The sequence below is a fragment of the Mustela erminea genome, chromosome 12, assembly GCF_009829155.1.
Source record: "Mustela erminea isolate mMusErm1 chromosome 12, mMusErm1.Pri, whole genome shotgun sequence".
NCBI lineage: Eukaryota > Metazoa > Chordata > Mammalia > Carnivora > Mustelidae > Mustela > Mustela erminea.
Window position 1 is genome coordinate 36,409,807 of NC_045625.1, and position 16,016 is coordinate 36,425,822.

A 16,016-nucleotide genomic window follows, 5' to 3' on the forward strand; every position below is an offset into this window, starting at 1 on the left:
GTAAGAAAAAGATCAAGTCATAAAGCACCTAACAAGTAATTATATAGAAATAACTGAAGATATGCAAATGAAATGCAAGAACCCTTTGTAATTTCGCTTACATTTTTAACATACCTTCATTTTCTTGTGCATTTAAATACGTATCTCAAATACAATTCACATCATTTTTTGAGCCTCTAGTATTTGTTACACCGTGTACCAGGCAGGTACTAGGGGATTAAAAAAAAAAAGGAAACTCATTTTAGTCTTACCATCCTGGGACTGCCAATAGGGGATATAAGATCAATATAGTACTACATGTTGCTGTCACTTTTTAAAAATTCAATTTAATTAACAGATACTGTATTCGTTTCAGAGGTAGAATTTAGTGATTCATCACTTGAAGTAATGAGCACTGGTATTGTATGCTGTTACTTGCAAACAAAGTACCAGGTATTATCCTAAAAACTTTTATTCTAAAAAAATATATTAAGTGGTGAATTTTTTTTTAAAGATTTTGTTTATTTATTTGACAGATCACAAGTAGGCAGAGAGGCAGGCAGAGAGAGAGGAGGAAGCCCGCTCCCTGCTGAGCAGAGAGCCTGATGCGGGGCTCCATCCCAGGATCTTGGGATCATAGCCTGAGTGGAAGGCAGAGGCTTTAACCCACTGAGCCACCCAGGCGCCCCGAAGTCGTGAATTTTTATACCATTCTTTTGAGGGACTACATTTTGCTAGTGATGAAAATGAAACGCAGAGAAGTTAAACAATTTGCTTAAGGTCACATAGCTAATACATGGTGGAGGTTGAGATTGAAATCCTTAAATTCTGACTTCAGACTTCCAGTTCCTATTTTACTGTACTGCCATTGAGGAAAAAAAAAGGATATTAACACTTATATATGGAATTTTAAAATTAGTACTTATTGCTCAGGAACCACTATCCCTCCTCTCCCTCCTCCCTGCTTGTGAAAGTAACACAAAAGAACAGACAGCTTTCTATTAGCTTGGAGGCCCCTAACCTTCTTTAGAATTACATCATATAAACAGTTTCACAGATACAATTCTCTGAACTCTTTTCAGTAAGTGTTTTATTTCCAGGCTGTTTGACAGGATATATATGGAAGAAAAGACTATGATAATATCACCGTATAAATCTCTGGTGGTTAATTCTTTCCTTCATTAAAAAAAAAATGTGTATTGTGCACTTATAGTATGTCAGACACTGTGCTGAGAACTGGAAGGGGTGCAAATAGGATTAAGAAACAGTACTTTCGGGGTGCCTGGGTGGCTCAGTGGGTTAAGCCACTGCCTTCGGCTCAGGTCATGATCTCAGGGTCCTGGGATGGAGTCCTGCGTCAGGCTCTCTGTTCAGCAGGGAGCCTGCCTCCCTCTCTCTCTCTGCCTGCCTCTCTGTCTACTTGTGATCTCTGTCTGTCAAATAAACAAATAAAATCTTAAAAAAAAAAAAAAGAAACAGTACTTTCCCTCAAGGAGTTGAATCTCACAGAGGAAGCAAGCATTGACAGAGAACCATAATATAAAACAGAAAATGATTTGTGCTCAATAAAGGAATGAAATGCAATGGGAATTCCAAGGATGAGAGAGACAGATTACTTCACGAAGAGAGGAACTTGGGTTAAGGAAAACACATAATTGTTATTTAAGTTATTGTTGATATTTAAGTGTTTTAAACAGTATGAGAATTTTTCAAATTCCCTTATTTCTTAAAAATTACATGCAAAGTTCTCATGTTCAGAGAAGACAACTTATTTTAAAAAAGATTTTATTTATTTCAGAGAGAGAGAGAGCATGAGAGGGGAGAAGGTTAGAGGGAGAAGCAGACTCCCCACAGAGCTGGGAGCCTGATGTGGGACTTCATCCCTGGACTCCGGGATCATGACCTGAGCCAAAGGCAGTGGCTTAACCAATTGAGCCACCAGGCACTCAAAAGACAACTTTTTACCGTAAGAATTGTTCTGAGTATGGAGAGGTTAGTAAGTACAAACATTTTGAAGTTGGTTTACCTTATCTCTCCTAGTGAGGGGCACAGAATAGAATGATGATGCTCAAGATAAGATTTCAAGGTCAAAGAAATAGCAAAAGAAGTAAGGTGGTTTGCATTCCACTGATAATTAGTGATGTTAAACATCTTTTCATGTGTCTGTTGGCCTTCTGTCTGTCTTCTTTGGAAAAATGTCTATTCAAGTCCTCTGCCCATTGTAAATCAGATTACTATTATTATTATTGGGGTGTTCTACAAGTCCTTTATAGATCTTAGATATTAAGCCTTTCGGATATATCATTTGCAAATATCTTCTCCCAGTCAGTGGTTGCCTTTTTATGTTGTTGATGGCTTCCTTTGTGCAAAAGCTTTTATTTTGGTGCAGTCCCAATAGTTTATTTTTGCTTTGTTTCTCTTGCCTGGGAAGACATACCCATAAATATGTTGCTAAGACTAATGTCCAAGAGATTACTGCCTATTTTCTTTTAGGACTTTGATGGTTTCAGGTCTCACACTTAGATCTTTAATACATTTTGAGTTTATTTTTGTGTGTGGTGTAAGAAAGTGGTCCAGGTTCTTTGAGCTATCACCTCATACCAGTCAAACTGACTAGTGTCCAAAAGACAAGAAATAACAAATGTTGGCAAGGATGTAGAGAAAAGGGAACGCTCAAACTGTTGGTGGGAATGTATATTGGTACAACCACTTGGAAAATAGTAGGGAGGCGCCTCAAAAAGTTAGAAATAGAAATACCATATGATCCAGTAATTCTGCCGCTGGGTATTTTCCCCAAGAAAACAAAAACACTAATTTAAAAAGATATATATGCCCACTGTATTTATTGCAGCATTATTCACAATAACCAAAAATGGAGGCAATCCAAGTGCCCATTGGTAGATAAATGGATAAAGAAGGTGTAGTATATGTATACACACACACACACACGCACACACACATACACATGAATATTGTTCAGCCACAAAAAAGAATGAAATCTTGTCATTTGTGACAACATGGATGTAATTAGAGGGTACTATGTTAAGTGAAGTAAGTCAGACAGAGAAAGACAAATACATTATGATTTCACTCATATGTGGAATCTAAAAAACAAAATGATTGAAGAAACGATAAACAAAAACAAACTTGTAAATACAGAGAACAAACTGGTGGTTGCCAGAGGGGAGGTGGATAGGCAGATGAGTAAAATAGGTGAAAGGGATTAAGAGGTACACATTTCCAGTAATGAATAAATAATGCAGATTAAAAAGTGTAGCATGGGGGGACGCCTGGGTGGCTCAGTTGGTTAAGCAGCTGCCTTCGGCTCAGGTCATGATCCCAGGGTTCTGGGATCGAGTCCCGCATCGGGCTCCTTGCTCGGCAGGGAGCCTGCTTCTCCCTCTGCCTCTGCCTGCCTCTCTGTCTGCCTGTGCTCACTTGCTCTCTCTCCCTCTGTCTCTGACAAATAAATAAATTTAAAAAAAAAGTGTAGCATGGGAATATAGTCACTAATACTGTAATAACATTGTATGGTGATAGAGGGCAACTACATTTATTGTGGCAAGCACTGAGTAATGTATAGAATTGTCAAATCACTATGTGGTGCATCAGAAACTAATATGTCAGCAGTACTTCAATTATATATATATAATTTTTATTTAAGTTATTGTTGATATTTAAGTGTTTTAAACAGTATGAGAATTTATATAATTCTCATATAATTATATGTTATCATATCTCATATAATTATATAATTAATATATGAGATATAATTATCATATCTCATATAATTATACAATTCATATATATATATATTTATATATAAAATTCAGGGTGTGAGGGAACAAGGTATATCTGGGGCAGCCAGGACTCTGACAAGACTGGGTCAAAGATTGCTGGAGAGTAGTCTGTACCACACAGAATTGCTCTTGCAAGATAGAGATTGTGTTTTCAGCTATTTTTTTCCTTGTCTTTTAATTATGACAAACACATGCCACAAATCTTCTGGGATGGTCTGAGTTCAGAAATTTGATGCCATTATGCCCAGAAGTTCTTGTCATTAAGATTGACAGATATGGTCAGCATATCCATGTTAGTGTCTGGAAAGTAGAGGTCATTGTATATTCAACAAATTTTTTTAAAAAGATATTATTTATTTATTTGAGAGAGAGTGTGTATGAGGAGGGAGAAGGGCAGAGGGACAAACAGAATCCCTGTGGAATGCAGAACTTGACACAAAGTTCGATCCCAAGATCCTGAGATCATGACCTGAGTCAAAGTCAGATGCTTAACAGACTGAGCCACCCTGGTGCCCTTCAACAAATGTTTAATAAATAAGGAGTTTGGAAAGGCAGAGAAAGGCTATTTGATAAAGAACTCTAAATAGTTAGATGTTTTAATATGGTAGGTAATACGGAGCACATACAAGTTTTTGAGCAGGTAGTTAGTTGCATATTAAAGACCACCCCAAGCATTTAGAAGTGTTATCTTTTATTTATTTATTTAAAAATTTTATTTATTTATATGACAGAGAGAGAGTACAAGCAGGGGAAGCAGCAGGGACAGGAAGCCTGATGTGGGGCTTGATCCCAGAACTCTGGGATCATGACCTGAGCTGAAGGCTGAAGCTCAATTGACTGGGCCACCCAGGTGCCTCTAGAAGTGTCTTCTTTTAGATAAAGGACTGAACAGAAGTGCACATGATCTTCTGTCGGTAGTTCAAACAAAACGTTACTTTTTTTTTTTTAAGATTTATTTATTTATCTGAGAGAGAGAGCACAAGCAGGAGGGGCAGGGAAAGAGAGAATCTCAAGTAGACTCCTTGAGGAGGGCGGAGCTTAATGGGGGGCTCAATCTCACAGCCCTGGGATCACCACCTGAGTGGAAACCAGGAGCCAGATGCTTAACTCACTGCACCACCCAGGCACCCCAGTTCAAACAAAATTTTAAAAATATAAACGTGAGAATGAGTGTATTCTCTCTTAGGCCTTAGACAAAAATCTGTTGGGATATTGAGAAAACTGTGAGGGGAAAAATTAATCAGAATGCCACTGAATCCTATTTTGTGCTTTTCATATTCTGATGGTGACCTCCAGTGGAAGGTGCACCCTTTTTGCTTACAGTACACATCTCTTGGGGCTACCTAGCACACAGTTTCCCTTTGCTGTGTGTGGCTCTAGAGCACAAGGATAAAATCCCAGTGGCCTTCTCAGACTTAAGCAACTCACTCCCTGGTTGCTGTGAGTTGATCCAGAGGTAGACACCCAACTTAAATTGGTGCTGTTATAGTTTCTCCCAAATTTGAAATTCAGAACCAAGCAATACACGGTAATTCTATGTTTAACTATTTGAGGAATTGGCAAACTGTTTTCCATGGTGGCTGAACCATTTTACATTCCCACCAGAATTCTACGAAAATTCCATTTTTCTATACCTTCACAAACACCTGTTAAATTTTTTTTCTTGTTTTAGACATTTTAGTGGATGTAAGTGGTACCTCAGGGTGTTGTTGTTTTTTTCTTAAGATTTTATTTATTTGCTAGAGAGAGAGAGCACAAGTGGCAGAGTGGCAGGCAGAGGGACAGGGAGAAGCAGGGTCTCTGCTGAGCAGGGAGCTTGATGCGCATCTCGATCCCAGCACCCTGGGGTCATGACCTGAGCAGAAGGCAGCCACTTAACTGACTGAGCCACCCGCTCAGGGTGGTGTTGAACATGTTTTTCATGTGCTTGTTTGCCATTCATAGGTCATCTTCAGAGAAATGCCTATTCAATTTATTTGCCCAATTTTTGTTTGCTTTTTGTTGTTGTTGAGTTGTAAGAACTAATATTCTGGATACTAATATTTTGGATACTAGATTTTTTTTAAAAGATTTTATTTTATTTACTTGACAGAGAGAGATCACAAGTAGGCAGAGAAGGAGGCAGAGAGAGAGAGGAGGAAGCAGGCTCCCTGCTGAGCAGAGAGCCCAATGCGGGACTCGATCCCAGAACCCTGAGATCATGACCTGAGCCGAAGGCAGTGGCTTAACCCACTGAGTCACCCAGGCACCCAGATACTAGATTGTTATTATATATTTGATTTGTAAATATTTCTCTCATTCTATGTATTGTGAATGTACTGTATATCACTAAATTGTTCTCTTAAAATGGTTAAATTTGTGTTATGTGAATTTCCTCACAATTAAACAAAACCCAAAATCAAAACAAAAGAACCAAGTGTCACAGAGCTTAGGAACTGATAGACTTGAGTTAGTGGGTGTCCTGAAGAGAAGGCCCACCCACTGTTGCTGCTGTGACCCCAAGACTGTATTGATTGGTCCCTGTTCTTCCTGCATCTTGGTGGTTCTTTTCTTTCCATTTCTTTCCCTTATGTTTCAGCCAGTCAGTTGAGGGACATTAGGGCTGTTTCTAGTTTTTGGTGATTATGAATGAAGTCACTAGAAATATTTACTTACAGGTTTTTGTGTGGTACGTTTTCATTTCACTTGTGCAAATACCAAGATGTATGATTGCTGGGTGGTATGGTAAGTATATGTTTGACTTTGTAAGGAACTTACAAAGTGTTTTCCAAAATGGGTGTATCTTTTTGCATTCTCATCAGCAATGTATGAGTGCTCCAGTTGTTCTGCATCCTCTCCAGTATTTGGTATCATCAGGTTTTTGTTTTGTTTTAACCATTATAAGTATATATTGGTATCTCATTGATTTTATTAGATTTTATAATGACTAATGATGCTGAACTTTTTTTCCTGTGCTTATTTGCCATCCATTTAACATTTTAAAAAAAGATTATCTTTATTTATTTGAGAGAGAGAGAAAGAGAGAGAACACGTGTGAGCACAATGGGGGAGGAGGAGCAGAGAGAGAGGGAGAAGCAGACTCCCCGCTGAGCAGGGAGACTGACTTGGGCCTTGACCTCAGCCAAAGGCAGATGCTTAACAGACTGAGTCACCCAAGCACTCTCCATTTAACATTTTTTTTTAAAGATCGTATTTATTTATTTGACAGAAAGAGATCACAAGTAGGCAGAACAGCAGGCAGAGAAAGAGAGAAGGAAGCAGGCTCCCTGCTGAGCAGAGAGTGCCCAAGTTTATTCTTTCTTAATGATACTAGTTTCTTATTGCTGCTGTAACAAATTTCCACAAACTTAGTGGCTTTAAAAAAACCACAAATTTATTATCTCATAATTTTGAAGGTCAGAAGTCCTAAATGAGTATATGGGACCAGAGATCAAGGTGGCAACAGACCTGTATTCCTTCTGGAGGTTCTGGGGAAGAATTCATTCCTAGGGGTACCTGGGTGGCTCAGTGGGTTAAGCCTCTGCCTTTAGCTCAGGTCATGATTTCAGTGTCCTGGGACTGAGCCCCACAATGGGCTCTCTGCTCAGCAGGGAACCTGCTTCCCCCTCTCTCTCTGCCTGCTGCTCTGCCTACTTGTGATCTCTCCCTCTGTCAAATGAATAAGTGATATCTTTAAAGACTAAAAAAAAAAAAAAAGAATCCATTCCTTGTCTTTTCCAGTTTCTAGAGGCCACCTGTATTCTCTGGCTTGTGGCCCCTTCTTCTGTCTTCCAAACCAGCAGTGGCACGTTACATTTTTCTCACATCATATCACCTTGACTTTTTCCATTGTCACATTTTCTTCTCTGACTTGCCTGCCTGCCTATTTCTCTTATAAGGACCTTTGTATTTACATTGAACCCACCTAGATAATCCAGAAAAATCTCCCATTTTAAGAATCTTAATTTAGGGGACGCCTGGGTGGCTCAGTTGGTTAAGCAGCTGCCTTCGGCTCAGGTCATGATCCCAGCATCCTGGGATCGAGTCCCACGTCGGGCTCCTTGCTCCGCAGGGAGCCTGCTTCTTCCTCTGACTCTGCCTTCCACTCTGTCTGCCTGTGCTTGCTCTCGCTTGCTCTCTCTCTGACAAATAAATAAATAAAATCTTAAAAAAAAAAGAATCTTAATTTAGGGGCGCCTGGGTGGCTCAGTGGGTTAAGCCATTGCCTTCGGCTCAGGTCATGATCTCAGGGTCCTGGGATCGAGTCCCGCATCGGGCTCTCTGCTCAGCAGGGAGCCTCCTTCCCTCTCTCTCTCTCTCTGCCTGCCTCTCTGCCTACTTGTGATATCTGTCTGTCAAATAAATAGATAAAATCTTTAAAAAAAAAGAATCTTAATTTAGTCACATCTGCAAAGCCCATTTGCTACATAAGGTAACTTATTCACAGGTTCTGGAAATAAGGGCATTGGCATCTTAGGAGAACCATTATTCTGCCTACTATGCCAGTCATACCCTCATAGGAAAACACAGCCCAGCCAACATCTTGATTACAACCTTATGAGACCATAAACAGCATCCAGCTAAATCAAGTTTGAACTCTTAACCCACAGAAAGTGTAAGTTAATAAATGTGTAATAAATGTGTTGTTTTAAGCTACTAAGTTTGGGGTTATTTGTTAAACAGCAGTAGAAAACTAATACAATGGGCATGTAGCTATTCATGATGTTTCTTCATTATCCTTTTAACATCTGTAGGATCTGTAATGGTGTCCCTTATTTTATTTCCTTTGTTAAAAAAAGATTTAATTTGTGTATCTGAGACTAAGAGAGAGAGAGAGAGAGAGAGAGAGAAAGATCATGAGCAGGCGGAAGGGGTAGAAGGAGAAGCAGACTCCCCGCTAAGCAGGGAGCCTGATGCAGGACTCTGTCCCAAGACCCCGGGATCATGACCTGAGCTGAAGGCAGATACTTAACTGACTGAGCCATCCAGGTGCCCTATTTTTTTTCCAATATTAGTAATATGTGTCCTTTCCCCCACTCTTGGTCTGTCTGGCTAGAGGTTTGTCAATTTTATTATCATTTCAAAGAATCAGCTTTTGTTTTCATTGATTTTCCTCTTTTTTTTATTTATAATTTTACTGTAAAACTGCTCTTGGGGTACCTGGGTGGCTCAGTCAGTTAAGCATCTGCCTTCTGCTGAGGTCATGATTCCAGGGTCCTAGAATTGAGTCCCATGTTGGGCTCCCTGCTGGGAGCCTGCTTCTCTCTTTCTGCCCCTCTCCCTGGTTGTGTGCTTTCTTTATCTCTCTCCCTCAAATATATAAATAAAATCTTTTTTTTTTAACTGCTCTTACCTTTATTATTCTCTTTCTTTTGTTTTCTTTGGGTTTAGTTTGTTCTTCTAGTTTTAGTTTAAGGTGGAAACTTAGATTTTTGTTTTGAGACATTTTTTTCTTTCTTTTATGATTTTAAATTGAGATATAATTCACATACCATAAACCCACCTTTAAAAAATGCAGTTCAGTGGTCTTATAGTCACATTGTTGTGTAATGGTCACCACTGTTTAATTTCAGAACATTCTTCTTTATTAACACAAGTATCTTCAAGTTTTGATATGTTGTATTTTCTTTTTTTTAAAGATTTTATTTATTTATTTGACAGACAGATCACAAGTAGGCAAAGAGGCAGGCAGAGAGAGAGAGAGAGGAGGAAGTGGGCTCCCCGCTGAGCAGAGAGCCTGACTCGGGGCTTGATCCCAGGACCCCCCCAACATTTATCTTTAGTAATTTTTTTTCCTTTTTTTGATATGTAGATTTAGATCTCTTCCTCTCCATGTACCTTATTCAGTGATTCAGCAATTGTTTTTAACTCCTTTATTAAGAATTAATTTATAGGGGCACCTGGGTGGCTCAGTGGGTTGAGCCTCTGCCTTCGGCTCAGGTCATGGTCCTAGGGTTCTGGGATCGTGTCAGGCTCTCTGCTCGGCGGGGAGCCTGCTTCCTCCTCTCTCTCTCTGTCTGCCTCTCTGCCTACTTGTGATCTCTCTGTCAAATAAATAAATAAAATCTTAAAAAAAAGAATTAATTTATATACCTGAATCCACTTATGTGTACAATTCATGATTTTTAGTACATTTATAGAGTTTTGTAACCATCACCACAGTTCAGTTTTAGAATAGTTTTACCATCACAGAAATACCCCTCTTACCCATGTAGTTACTCCTCTTTTCCTAACCCCAGTCATCCATGAATCTACTTTCTGTCTGCATAGATTTACTTTTTCTGGACATTTGGTATAAATGTAATTATATAATATATGGCCTCTTGCACCTGGATATTTAAGTGTAGCATGTTTCTGAGGTTCATCTATGTTGTAACATGTATCACTGCTTTCCTTTTTATTGCCTCCTAGTAAGTCCATTGTATGGATGACATGTTTTTTGTTTATCCATTCACCAGCAGATGGACATTTGGATTAATTCAAGAAGTTTCTGGCAATTTAGCCATTTATTTATGGACTATCAATTATCTTTTATTGATCTATATAGCTGTTTTTACACTAGTATCATGCTGTCTTGATTACTATAGCTTCATGTTAGTTTTGAAATCAGAAAATATAAGTTTGTTCTTCAAAATTGTTTTTTCTATTTTGGGTCCTTTGACTTTTCACATAAAACTTAGCATGGAGGACATGGGGAGTTAGAGAGGACAAGGGAGTTGGGGGAAATTGGAAGGGGAGGTGAACCATGAGAGACTATGCACTCTGAAAAACAATCTGAGGGGTTTGAAGTGGCGGGGGTGGGTGGGATGTTGGGGAAACCAGGTGGTGGGTATTAGAGAGGGCACAGATTGCATGGAGCACTGGGTGTGGTGCAAAAATAATGAATACTGTTATGCTGAAAATAAATAAAAAATAAATTTAAAAAAGTAAATTTAAAAAAATCATTCAGATCACTAAATAAGTCTGGTCACAATAAAAAAAACTTAGTATCAACTTGTCAATTTCTGTAATAAAGACAGCTTGTATTTTAATAGTGATTGCATTGAATCTATAGATAGATTTGGAAAGAATTGCTATTTAATAATATTTCATTTTCTAATCTATGAACATGAAATGTCTCTCAATTTATTTAGCTCTTTTTCTTAGCAGTAGTTCATAGTTTCCTGTGTATAATTCTTGTATTTCTTTTATTAAATTATTAAAAAAAATTTTTTTATTTATTTGACAGACAGAGATCACAAGTAGGTAGAGAGGCAGGCAGAGAGAGGAGGAAGCAGGCTCCCTGCTGAGCAGAGAGCCCAATGCGGACTCGATCCTAGCACCCTGGGATCCTGACCTGAGCTGAAGGCAGAGGCTTTAACCCACTGAGCCACCCAGGTACCCCTTTTATTAAATTCTTTTTTTTTTTACATTAAATAAGTATTTATTTATTTATTTTTATTTTTTATAAACATATAATATATTTTTATCCCCAGGGGTACAGGTCTGTGAATCGCCAGATATACACACTTCACAGCACTCACCATAGCACATACCCTCCCCAATGTCCATAACCCCACCCCCCCTCTCCCAAACCCCCTCCCCCCAGCAACCCTCAGTTTGTTTTGTGAGATTAAGAGTCACTTATGGTTTGTCCCTTTTGTTAAATTCTTAAGAGTTATTTTCTTAATTTTATTTGTGGATGATTGAGTGGTGATATTTAGAAATGAAATTTCTTTTTTGTGTATTGATCTCGAATCTCATGAACTTAACTCATTCAAAACTAATTTTTTGTTTGTTTTTGATTCTTTAAGGATTTTTTACTCACAAGATCATGTTATCTATGAATAAAGATAGTTTTACTTCTTCCTTTCTAACATGGATGCCTCTTATTCCTTTTTCTTGCCTAGTTGTACTGGCTAGAATCTCCAGCAGAATGTTACATAGCAATGGTGAGTGCAGACATCATCGCCTTGCTTTGATTTTAGGGGGAAATCACTCAGTACTTCATAATCTCCATAGGTATAATGTTAGCTATGGGTTTTTCATAAATGTTATTAGGTTAAGGAAATTCTCTTGTCTTCCGAGTTGAATTTTTTTACACAACAGTACTTGTACCTTGATGAAAAGGGCTCTATGAGGTTCTCTTTTCACACAGCAGTTAAATTACTTGGGTCATGTCTCTCAGTTAAAGAGAATTCTCCTTATTCCTCAACTATTGGACTTCTAAATCTATGACAAACTTTAAATTAAGGATTTTCCGGGAAAGAAAAAAACTTCCCACAAAGCAGACAATAAGGCAAAGCAGAAAGGTTACACCAAAGACCACTGAACAAGATTCTATTAGATCGCCTTTTCTCCAGAACTCATTTTTATAACAGTTATTGTGTTATTACTCTTTTACAAACTAACACAAAACTTTCATACTCATTTTTCTTTTTCTGTTATTTTCTCTACTCAAGGCCTATCACTCAATGCATACCCCTTTTTAAAAAATTTTTTTAAATTTATTTTCAGCATAACAGTATTCATTGTTTTTGCACCACACCCAATGCTCCACGCAATCCGTGCCCTCTATAATACCCACCACCTGGTACCCTGACCTCCCACGCCCCCTCCGCCCCTTCAAAACCCTCAGATTGTTTTTCAGAGTCCACAGTCTCTCATGGTTCACCTCCCCTTCCAATTTCCCTCAACTCCCTTCTCCTCTCTAACTCCCCTTGTCCTCCATGCTATTTGTTGTGCTCCACAAATAAGTGAAACCATATGATAATTGATTCTCTCTGCTTGACTTATTTCACTCAGCATAATCTCTTCCAGTCCCATCCATGTTGCTACAAAAGTTGGGTATTCATCCTTTCTCATGGAGGCATAATACTCCATAGTGTATATGCATACCCTTCTTTATTAATCAAAATGATTGTTGGTTATGGAGCCACTTAAATGCTTAGGAAGATTTTCAGTTAATATTAAAACCAGCTCCTCTACATGCTTGGATGACAGGAAAACGGCTTTACAAAAAAGAATGGTATCCATCCCTTGGCCACTCAACTAATACTTATACCCATTAATCTGATACTAGAAGGAAGCTTGGAAGCCAAAGGATGCCCCATAAGCACTCAGACTTCATTGCTAGCAATCGTCCTTATGCATAGAAAACCTTAAAGGTACTGAACCTAATTTAGAGCATGTTCTAGACTCACTTTATAATCACGCAGTTTGGTTTGACTCATGATCAAGATAGGACTTCTATCCTATCTATTTTTAGATTTTAGAATAATGACAATAGATAACTTTGATTATGCTATTAGGAAAATTACTGTATCCAACCTTAGCTTATTCTGCAAAACAAGGGAAAGCTACCTCGGGCTTCTTCTTGTATATACCTCTGAAAATCATAGATAAAATTCAAATTGTTCCCCCAAACTGGAATGAGGTGATCACTTCTAACCAACCCTCAATCATTAGGAAAACTCTAATAAAATAAATCACTGAAAATAATAAACAACCTCTCCATTCGCACTATTTAAGGTATCTTATAACAGTATACCTTTGAGTCTCAGTACATGTTAGTCTGAGAGCTCCCAATTGCAAACTATTTTTATGCACACAATAAACTCTGACTAATTAAAAAAAGGAAAATTTTTTTCTCACGAATTGCTGTTGGAGCTTGTTGAATGGTTTTTCTGTACCTATTAAGGTGATCATATAGTTTTTGTCCTTTATTAAATTACCACGATGTATTGCACTAGTTGTTTTTTATATGTTAAATCAGACTTGTATTCCTGGGATAAATTCCATTTGATCATATTGTTTAATCCATTTTATATTTTGCTAGATTCAATTTCCTGTTATTTTGTTGAGGATTTTTGTGTCTGTATTCATGAAGCATTTGGTTTATAATATTTTTCTTTTTATGTTTTTGTCCAACATTTGTATTTGGTAATATTAACCTAGAAGAGTAAGTTGAGAAGTGTTTCTTCATTTGCTATTTTCCAAAGAGTTTGTGAGAGATTGGTATTACACATTCTTGAAATTTTGATAGAATTCACCACTGAAATTATGTGGGCCTCGGATTTTATTTGTGGAGATATTTTAAATTATTAATTCACTTTCTTTTTTTTTTTTTTTTAAGATTATTTATTTATTTATTTATTTGACAGGCAGAGATCACAAGTAGGCAGAGAGGCAGGCAGAGGGAGAGAGAAGGGGAAGCAGGCTCCTTGCCAAGTAGAAAGCCTGATGTGGGTCTCGATCCCAGGACCCTGGGATCATGACCTGAGCCGAAGGCAGAGGCTTTAACCCACTGAGCCACCCAGGCACCCCTCACTTTCTTTATTTTTATGGGTCTAGTTGGATTTTCCATTTCTTTGCAAGTTAGTTTTGGTAATTTGTATCTTTTTAGAACTTCATCTATTTTATATAAGTTGTCCAAATTATTGGCATAAATTTGTCAATACCATTTCTTTTATAACCCTTTAATTTCTCTAAGATTTAAATCTTTAAACAACAACAACAACAACAAAAAACAAAGAACCAAGGGCACCTGTGTGGCTCAGTGAATTAAGCCTCTGTCTTCGGCTCAGGTCATGATCTCAGGGTCCTGGGATTGAGACCCGGCATCAGGCTTTCTGTTCAGCGGGGAGCCTGCTTCCCCCTCTGTCTTTGCCTGCCTCTTGGCTTACTTGTGAACCCTCTCTCTGTCAAATAAATAAGTAAAATCTTTTTAAAAAACACCAAAACCCCCCCAAAGAACCAACTTTTGTCTTTATTGATTTCCTTCATTGTTTTTTTTCTATTTCATTGATTTTTATTGTTTTTTATTTCCTGCTAGCTTAGCATTTATTTATTTATTTTATTTTAAAGATTTTTTTTAAAGATTTTATTTATTTATTTGAGAGAGAATGAGTGAGAGAGAGCATCAGAGAGGAGAAGGTCACAGGGAGAAGCAGGCTCCCCAAGGAGTTGGGAGCCCGATGCGGGACTCGAACCTGGAAGTCCGGGATCATGACCTGAGCTGAAGGCAGTCGCTCAACCCACTGAGCCACCCAGGCGCCCTATTTTAAAGATTTTATTTATTTATTTGACAGACAGAGATCACAAGTAGGCAGAGAGGAAGGCGGGGGGGTGGGGGGAAGCAGGCTCTCCGCTGAGCAGAGAGCCTGATGCGGGGCTTGATCCCATGACCCTGAGATCATGACCTAAGCCAAAGGCAGAGGCTTTAACCCACTGAGCCACCAGGTGCTCCCACAATTAATCATTCTTAAATTGTAACAGTATTGTATGTGCTTTTGGAAAATGTAAAAAATAAGTAGGTAGAAAAAACATAGAGCTCTTTTATGTTGATGTATATTCTTTTTGCACTTGTATATTACTAATACTCAGGAAAATACAAAAAAATAAATGCATGGAAAAATGCAAAATGTAAAAAAATAAAATCACTTTTCCACCTAGGGAAAGTAAAGAAGAGTGGAGATGAAAAAGGAAATTAAAGTTTCCACATTACATAACAAGGTTAAGTATCACAAAATCTATTAGCAGTATTCTTTTTTAAAAATTTATTTTATTTTAAAAAGATTTTATTTATTTATCAGAGAGAGGGAGAGACACAAGCAGGGGAGTGGCAGGCAGAGCAGACAGAGGGAGAAATAGGCTCCCTGCTGAACAAGGAGCCTGATGAAGGGCTCAGATCCCAGGACGCTGGAATCATGACCTGAACCAAGGCAGCTGCTTAATCCACTGAGCCCCCCAGGTGTCCCACAGCTAGCTTAGCATTTGGTTTATTCATCTTTTCCTATTTTCTCAAGATTAAAGCCTAAAGTTATTGATTTGTGATTATTCTTTTCTAATACAAGCTTTTTTAAAAATTAAGTTAATTTATTTACTTTCAGAAAAACAGTATTCATTATTTTTTCACCACACCCAGTGCTCCATGCAATCCGTGCCCTCTATAATACCCACCACCTGGTACCCCAACCTCCCACCCCCCTACCACTTCAAACCCCTCAGATTGTTTTTCAGAGTCCCTAGTCTCTCATTCACCTCCATTTCCCTCAACTCCCTTCTCCTCTCTAACACCCCTTGTCCTCCATGATATTTGTTATGCTCCACAAATAAGTGAAACCATATGATAATTGACTCTCTCTGCTTGACTTATTTCACTCAGCATAATCTCTTCCAGTCCCGTCCATGTTGCTACAAAAGTTGGGTATTCATCCTTTCTGATGGAGGCATAATACTCCATAGTGTATATGGACCACATCTTCCTTATCCATTCGT

General features: G+C 38.2%; 1 protein-coding gene across 2 annotated transcripts in view; it reads left to right on the forward strand.

Annotated features, from left to right (window-relative positions):
* FAM205C (family with sequence similarity 205 member C) overlaps positions 1-16,016 on the forward strand; it is an 86,033-nt gene that overhangs the window by 459 nt on the left and 69,558 nt on the right. The window lies entirely within an intron of this gene.